The sequence below is a fragment of the Acromyrmex echinatior genome, chromosome 5 (assembly GCF_024713525.1).
Source record: "Acromyrmex echinatior isolate Ae372 chromosome 5, ASM2471352v2, whole genome shotgun sequence".
NCBI classification, from domain to species: domain Eukaryota; kingdom Metazoa; phylum Arthropoda; class Insecta; order Hymenoptera; family Formicidae; genus Acromyrmex; species Acromyrmex echinatior.
Genome location: NC_141856.1, coordinates 8,186,984 through 8,195,914, shown reverse-complemented (window position 1 = coordinate 8,195,914; position 8,931 = coordinate 8,186,984).

Sequence of the window (8,931 nt, the reverse complement as noted above, 5' to 3'; positions counted from 1 at the left end):
CGAAAGTGACTGCAGAATCGCATCAAAAAGGAAACCCCGCTATGAATTTGAGTTTCACTCGGATATGCTCCTCGTTAAGGTTATGCCTCATTCAACGGCGTGATCTTATCTTGATTCACCTTACTGCATGGTTTATTAGAAAGTTTTACCTGTTGTCTCCTCGCTAAGTTTAACAAAAGTAATACAAATTGCTAAACTCTCGTTGTCTTTGTTTTGATGATAAAATGGTCACGTTTCAGTATATATTTTACTTTGTAATAAGAATTATGATTTTAGAGCGATTTTAAGGAAAAAAAATTATTCTCTGTGATTTACAAACTCCATCAGTATCACGTTTAAGATGTAAGAAGTAAAAATGTTACACAAGGACACTGTAACACAGTCATGAGACAATACATTTCATTGAATAGAAAATCTGAGGTTATATTATAAAGATTGAAAGAAGTTATATCCTATTTTGACTTTAGGGTTATCGAATCATTTTTTCTAAATAAAAAAATTATTGTGTCTATTACATTCCTTTTTTTTCATTAAAATTTTTAAAGCTACACATCATTAACTAATTTCTAACATGTTCTAATTTAATCTCAGAATTTTAGTTAAAAACTGCTATGAAATATCTATATAATCGTCACAAATTTCTATTTTCTTCTATGATAGAGGGAGTCTATAGAAACTAAACAATAACGTACAGATAAAAGAGAGAAGATAACGATAAAGAGGCTGTAGAGTATGCCAAAGAAAATCTCCGAGACAGCTGATTATTAAACCTCGCGAAAAAAGCGTTGATAGATTCACGGTGATGGAGCAACGGCGTATAGACACTTTATCGAAGGCTACCGACGCAACGGCTCGATTGGTTATCGAGAATCGATCACCGGAATTGCTGAACGTCGGTCAGCGTTCGGAGTTGTAGAAATCTCTTCTTGCCTCCTTGCGGCTCGTATTCGCTGAAAGATATGACGTTGATTGCTCGTCCGTGGAGGACCCGATGATGCACCGCGCAAGTCGATGACCTTCGTGACGCCCGACCCTTCGAAGAGTGAAGAGAAAACAGCAAAAAGAAAAGAGAGAGAGAGAGAGAGGGGGGGAGGAAAGAAAGAGGAAGAGAGAAGAAAGGTTTGCGGCAAAAGGAACTTTGACTCCCTGAAACGTCAGTTTCTTCGTCATCGTCTTCGACGACAACACACTCTTCGCGAACGTGCATAGCGGGCGGCTCGAATTCTTCGACGATTTCTCGAAGTTTTTCACACCTCGAGATTACCGGCTGTATCCCGTTAGCGAGCAAAAGGTTAAACGATAGCTAATGTTAACGCGAGTCGAACGGTGACGTTCACAAATCGATCGTAAATTCGTGACAATTGCAATCAATGATTATCCTCGCACTTCAATCAACCGTCAAAAAACTTTCAATCCATTTCTTGCTCCGATCTTTATAAACTGCAATCTTTCCTCCTATTCAGATCTATCAGCAAATATAATCTGGTTACTTTAACAGAATAAATGGCTAAATTGGATCGTCGATGATAAAATAAATTCTAAAGAAAAACTTGTGTTTTATGTGTGTATTATACATTAAATCAAGTCGATATTAGTGGAATGCTTCAAATTTTGCAAAAACTTGTCTCGAAGCTGATGGTATAATATTTGTTAGTATATTGAAAACGATCGACTAATTTTTCCTTGGATGAGTCAATAAAATTCCTTTCTCTCCCTCCAAAAATATCTGAAGATAAAGGCAAGCCACTTGGACAACGTGAGACATTCTAAAATTAGAATAATGTTAAAGATGCCGAATGTACGAGACGCTTCTTATCTGTTTATGAGTTTCGCAGTCGAGGCGACTCTGCGCTGCGCGAGGTAGATAAAAAAATCGAACGGATGCTGAATGACGCGGGTGGGGTCCAGCCAGCTCGTTTAAGAGGATGGGACTTCTGCAGAGAGATGGAGAGAGGTACTGCGCGTCTCTCGTCCAGTGCCTTCGTTCAAGGTGAATTCGTCGATAACGTCCCACGCCTACCCGTCCGAATAATTAATCATCTGTTCCCGATGAACTGACATACCGTTAGAGCAGACCGCCTTTGGGGTACGTTGATCCTGCGTCGAGCAAAAACAATTTCAGTAACATACTATCCCGCGACATCAGAAACATTATCTCATATTTTAATTGGAATAAGCGCAACTTTAATTTAAATAAAAGTAGTGTATTTACTTAACAAATGTACTGAACAAAAAAAGTTTTAAGAGAAACTGTAACTCTTTAATAAATAAAAAAAGCAGTATAATGTAAATAAAGAGTAATACAAATAAAAAAAGATATAATAATATAGACAAAAATATATAAATTATAAATAGAAATAAAGAACTTATTTTTATATTTGTAGTGCTTTTAAAAACTAAAGAAAATGTTTTTTGACAATTGCGAAAAGATTGTACTGAATTTATGAATTCGCTGATCATGTTAAAATATAACGAACGTGTAAGAAAAGTAGGAAAGGTGTTGTAATAGAGAACAAAAGAGAGATGTGCTTCTGTATTCAGAGAATACTGATAAATATTCGTTACATAAAATACCGAGAAGAAATCTTTGCGTCGCGGAAAACAATAGACAAAGTTGCTAATGTGTACATCAATGAGTCTCGTCATTCATAGTTGATCAGCTGAAAAACTATCACAAATTCCGAAGGTCCTGATACCGATTTCAAACAAGAGTCAAACGTAGCAGATTTAAAATCATTTAACGAAAATTGATAACAAGCATGAATATTTAATTATAATAACTAAACAAATCCGAATATAATTGTATATCTGAATTTATTCTAATAAACAACACACTCATTACAACTATTATCAACTTGTATTAACAATTATAAATAAATTGATGCTTCATTAATAATTTATAATGTTCCTTGACGAAATAATTACTCTTTAACTATAAACGAGAATTCTTCTCGAGAGAACGAACTTTCATTTAAATAATGATCTCACAAAAGATATCACAAAATATTAGCAGTATGATAGTTTACTCATACTTTTACCTCTGCAGTTTGCAGCAAGCGAAACGTTACAATGTATCTCGAGTGCAACGAATGTCTAATCTAAAGTCTCCGACTAAGAAACAGGCTCTTAATGCAGAACACACTTGGCGAAAGATCAAACTACATGTAGCGTAATGTGCGACTGGGATTTCGAAGAAATCTCCTCACTCAACTGCAAAGTTCACTATAGTAACTAAAACTGGTAAGAAGAGTCTCACAGTAACCCGATCTCGCCGAATTTTACCGAGAATTTTTATGGGGCTGCTTAATGGCGTTTTAATTGCGTGGCCTCGCTGCCTCGGTTGATTAAGCAGTAAATTCATGTATTCATAAAACACTGTGGTTACGAATGTACGACGCGTGTACATATACGTGTACATACGTAACATGTACGTGTTTTGTGCAACTTTTATCCCGCCGCTTGGTCTCTCTTCACTGCGCATCACTCCTTTTATTATCTTCTTTCTTTTTTCTCAACTTACAGACCTCACGTCGCGAATTATACGCACCACGGCGTCATTTCGATCCTCAGCATGTCGCACTCGATCGAGGAAAATCGCCTTTGCGCGTTTTATGACGCGTCGCGTGAATCACTCTACGCATCAGACGACGTATCATTCGCACAGTGCGCTTAAAAATGATATAACGCAGTAATTAATCGAAGATACGCTTTCATCGAAATGGACATTAACGGTCAGCGCGATCGCGTTTGCCGAAAATTCTGTACGCCAGTCGGCGAAGACTAATGAAAAGTAGCAGCCAAGTTTAATCTTAATTTAACGCTCGTTAAATGAATGGTATGCAACTTCCTTATCCGTACGGTAAGATATCAAGAATGAAAAGAGACGTACATGGAAGTGGATTTCAAATTTATCTTTCGTATTTATTTCATGTTACAACAGCAACAGCGTTGCGCAGTCCAGATTGGTTACGTTTGTTCCTTTCTACAGTATATACACAACTTATAGGATGTAATGTAGATAAAGATGAAAAATATAGCTGACTGCGGTAGCACTAAGCCGTCATCGATGCAACCGGCCCCAAGATTGCTAGCTACTTTTTAATGAGATGGATGCGGTTGCAGATACGCGATATCTGCGCGATAAATCACTACTGATTCTATCTCGGTTGAGCATCAATACTGTTACTCGCGATGTCGCCCGTTCGTCATTAACTCGATCGCGAGAGCATACCGTCGCGCGAATTTGAACGAGAGAGAGAGAGAGAGAGAGAGAGAGAGAGAGAGAGAAAGAAGAGAAGAAGAAGAAGAAGCTTCTTCTTTTAGAAGCTCGGCATGGTGCTCAAAAATGAAGGAGGCGTGTGAACGAGAGAACCAGCTTCGTAAAGCAGAAGAAGAAGAAGAAGAACATGACGAAGAAGAAGAAGAAGATGAAGAGCAAAACGGGGATGAGGGAGGTGTGTCCGCACGCAGCGGCTACCTGCAAAACCACTCTCAGACGAGCTATATATCGCGGTCCCTCCCCCGCGCGGTATCGCTTTAATTTTAAATTAAAATTCATGAACGGGTTATTACCTTTTTGTCGGATCAGGTTACGCACTTTTTCGGGACCAGGCCGTTGCGATTCTCCCTGGCCGCGACTCCGCGGCTGTTACCCTCGGTCAGCGTGCCTCTCGGTAGCTTCAAGGACGTTTATTTAATAAAACGTCATCGGCGCGACTAGATGCTCGTCGGTAATTATAAATCCTCGTTACGCCGTGAAAAATATCGAGCATCCCATAGATTATACAGCACTATCGAAGCTGTTGCTTCACAAAGTGGAACATTGCTATATATTATAAAATAAAAACTCCATATCATCTTCTCTTCATTTTTATATATCGCATAAAGTTTATTTATTTTATGAATATTTTTTAATCTCGTAAAATTATCTAAAATTTTATGTCATGCCAAGATAATTATGTAAATAAAATTGGCATATAGTATACAAATTTTATTTTTACTCATTTTCACTTGTAATTTATGTTATCTCTTGTCCTACAAATTTCTCTTAATATGTATATGTCAAATTTTTTTTGATAGTTAGATTTTGTTCTTGATATTGTTGTTATCTTCGCATAAATTATAAAAGAATTTTCTAACACGAGAAAACAGAGAGTTGCACGAAAGAATAGTAGCGCGACTGTGATTTCGACCGATCTCAAAATTATACTTACAAAGTCCTAAAGTTAAACGGATCGGCATGTGCTCCAATAAAGCTAGGAAGAAATTACCCTTTTTCGCGTAAAAACCACCTTCGATGATCGAAGGACGACACTTCGAGGTGGCCTTCGTCTTCCGACTAACCCGAAATTATTGTTCTCTCCGTGCTGGAGATGATTCTTCGAATGCCAAGGACGTTTTTAACGCGATCCTCTTACCCGACACTTACCGAACCTAAAATTATTGTAAAGATTATTGGAGCGATCTTTTGAGTAACCGCAGTTTATGGCGCAACGTCTACAAGTTGCGATACATCTAGTAACTGATAATGGTCCAATCTCCGCCACCTTCATTTACGCGAAACTACAGGTATAGTGTTAACGGCGATAATGTAACGGAAGCTCAATAAGGAATAATCACACATAATCACTTTCTATTTATAGACACAATAGTATATATTTATATCCTAATTGTAGATTTTGTTCAGCGCGCGAGAACTAAGCCAAAGTATTGAAATTACTTCTTCTTAGTTCTAAACCAAACCAGCTTATCAAACATTGTCATAATTGAAGAACTGAGTAAATATAAACAATACGCGACATTTGAGTGAGCAAAATAAGAAAGAAATTTCTTTATTTATCTTTATATATCTTTACTCGTTATTCTTTTAATAAACGATTTTTCGAATTTAAGCAATGATGTACACGTGCGTGTGAAAAATTGAAATATTCTTGAATAATTGCCTAGTATTTCTTATAGATTTGTAACTTAATTGTGGTAACATACCATCTCCATCCACTTGGCTCTTCCACTCTTAAGATTAGATTACCTTGTTTTTACGCGCGATAAGCATTAATGCTCGTGCTTCGTATTAAATAGCGCGTCGTAAAATGCGCTTTACCCCGCGTGATTATTAATTTTTTTTCACCCCGGTGAAATAATCTCCCTACACAAATCTCGTAGTCGACGAGTTACGAACAAGATCGTTGTATCCTCTCGCGAGGATACCCGTGAACTGCGCGTTCAGCAGGACGTAGAATACCACGTCATTAATTAGGAGCACGCTCAACTCCCTGCGACTTGAGGATTCATTTGGGCCCAGTAATGAAATTCGAGCAACACGCAACCCAGCGTACCGAGCAACGGTAGTAAGCTCTGCTTCGTATATAAATAAAGTATATTAAAACATCTTGCCAGGAACACAAGAGAACGTATTTTTTTTAAATCAATTGCAACTTGTAAATCATTGTTATTCAAAATAAATCGATATCGTAATACTATTACGAAAAATAAAGTACCGAAAAATCAAACTTCTTGATGTCTTTTTTTTCTTCAGTGTGTCAATCATTTATCGTGTATGAATATATGTATAAAGAAAATATATGTGTGTAAAGAAAGACTCAAATTTCTGAAGATGTGAATATATTTTTAAATTCTTCATATATATCGATGTGTAGGTGTATTATTAATGTAATTATTTTATTAATATTAATTAATATTAATTACACTACAAAATTTGAGTAATTATTTGCATAACAGAATTCTTAAAAAGAATAAAATAAAAATAAAGATATCAAGATTATAAAATCAATTTCTCGATATTCTTTATAGAGATATATTATTTTTGTGATCAGTGAGTATAGTGTATGTTTTATAAGTTAGTATATGATACAGATATACATATATATATGCACACAAAAGACACAAAAAGAAAAATTACTGAAAAGATTTTAAATTAGCATATCATAATTGACACTTTCTAACATAGTTATTTACAATCCTTCGTTGTTTATCTCGGTTTTTCTATTATTAAAAATATATCATCCACCAGGTAGTCATAAACTTACGTTCAACGACAATATATTGCGAGACGTAGCAAGGACGTTCAACAAGGACTATACCCCAAGCCGTGACGGGTTTTGAGACGCCATCCATCGCACTGAAAAATGTTTATTTGCATACCTATCGATTACGGTGCAATTTGAGAGAATATATGGCGTACACGTCCGAGGTGTCCGCATAATACAGATGCCACAAAGTGAAACCCACGGCATGGCAAGCAAGATAGGCGGTGTACGCAGGGGCGGATTTAAATAAAATAATGCCCCAGGCCCATTATGCCTGCTATTGTTTTTTGTCGATCAATGACTCAGTATAAATATGCTTATTACGTTGTAAAGGAACATGTTCCAGAGGATAAATAAAGAAAAGTATTAATAACTTTATTGTCTCGTGTTTCATTTAATAGAAAGTTATTCTCCTTAGGAAGACAAATTTCTACGATTAGATTAAATAAAATTTAAAATTTTTAAATATTTCGTAGAAAATATTTATATATACATATAAAAATTTAACTATCTAAAGACATTATAATATTCTATAATAAATTCTTTTACTAAAAAAGATTAATAAAACTGTTATTTAATAAAATTAATGCATTTACCAACGTTATTGTTATACTTTAATAATAAATAAATAACATTACGTATCATTCGTTTCCTATAAAATGTATATGCTAGAATTCATGTAAAATGAAAATTGTTCATCAGAGATTAAATCCTAAAACAATGGAAAAATGATTCACAAGCTGGGAGAACATCATCATCTCTGGGTAATAGAAAGAGGTTAGAGAATTCAGGAATTCTTAATAAGATACGTTTACCTTTCTCAAGAATGATGTGTCTCTAACTCCGTGCCTCATGGTGCGGCACCTAAATCCAGCGCTGACGATGTGGAAACTCGTTTCCATGCAGCACAGTTCTCGGCTAGACATGCGTGGGCGTGCGTAACATAGCATAACGCAAGTCGCTGCGAACGCGAACGCACGCGTATAAGAGGGAGGCGGAATAGCAGCCGGGCATTTCCAGATAATGAGCGGCACTTAGGCCCGCGTGGGTGGCTGAAAATAGCCCTGTACGAACGATACGAACCATCGTGTGGCCTGTAATTCGAACCTCGGTCAGGTGCGCCGGGTCGATTACCTTAATTCTCGAAACTCGTTCCCTTCTCGATTTACAGGCGCTTCTAGAGAAGGAAGCATTATATCCCGTCCAAGCGACTTCAGTACCACCTCTTTGTCGGACGCTAGTGCGAGATTGCTCACTTAACTTTCAGTTTGCAGTTATAAAGTTGAAATATTGCATTTAAGCGCATATCGTTCGCAATTATACTTGCCATTTTATTTTAATTCGTCTGGACTTTTCGCCTGAAAGTCTATTACCGCTAATAAAACGATCGTAAAGACCGCTCGAGGAAAGGTTGTATATTGATTTAAATTTCTATTAACTCACAAAGCTATTATCATTTATATTTTCTTGAAGGCACTAACTGTTTACGGGATCCGTCTGTTTAAAAATTATCATCAAAGTTCATATCTTTACAGATTACTCTCAAAATTGTTACTTTCCTAGCCTGTGCTAAAATAGTTCATCTTTTATTCATAAAAAAATATTACATTCCATTTTAAGAAGGTTTCAGCAATATTATCTGCAAGATTTATTAAATTATAATAAAATAGTATTTTTTTAGCAATAAATTTCATATAGAAAAAGTCACTTGTTACATTTGATAAAAGATGAAACTTGCAAAAAAACGAAGGGCTAATCACTTGATGTAATCATGGGACAGAGTCCCCCGAAATCATTATAAAATTTATATGAAATCTTGATGTATAATCCGATAATTACATATGCAACTACGAGAAATAATTGTGTGATATTAGATAAAATCAAT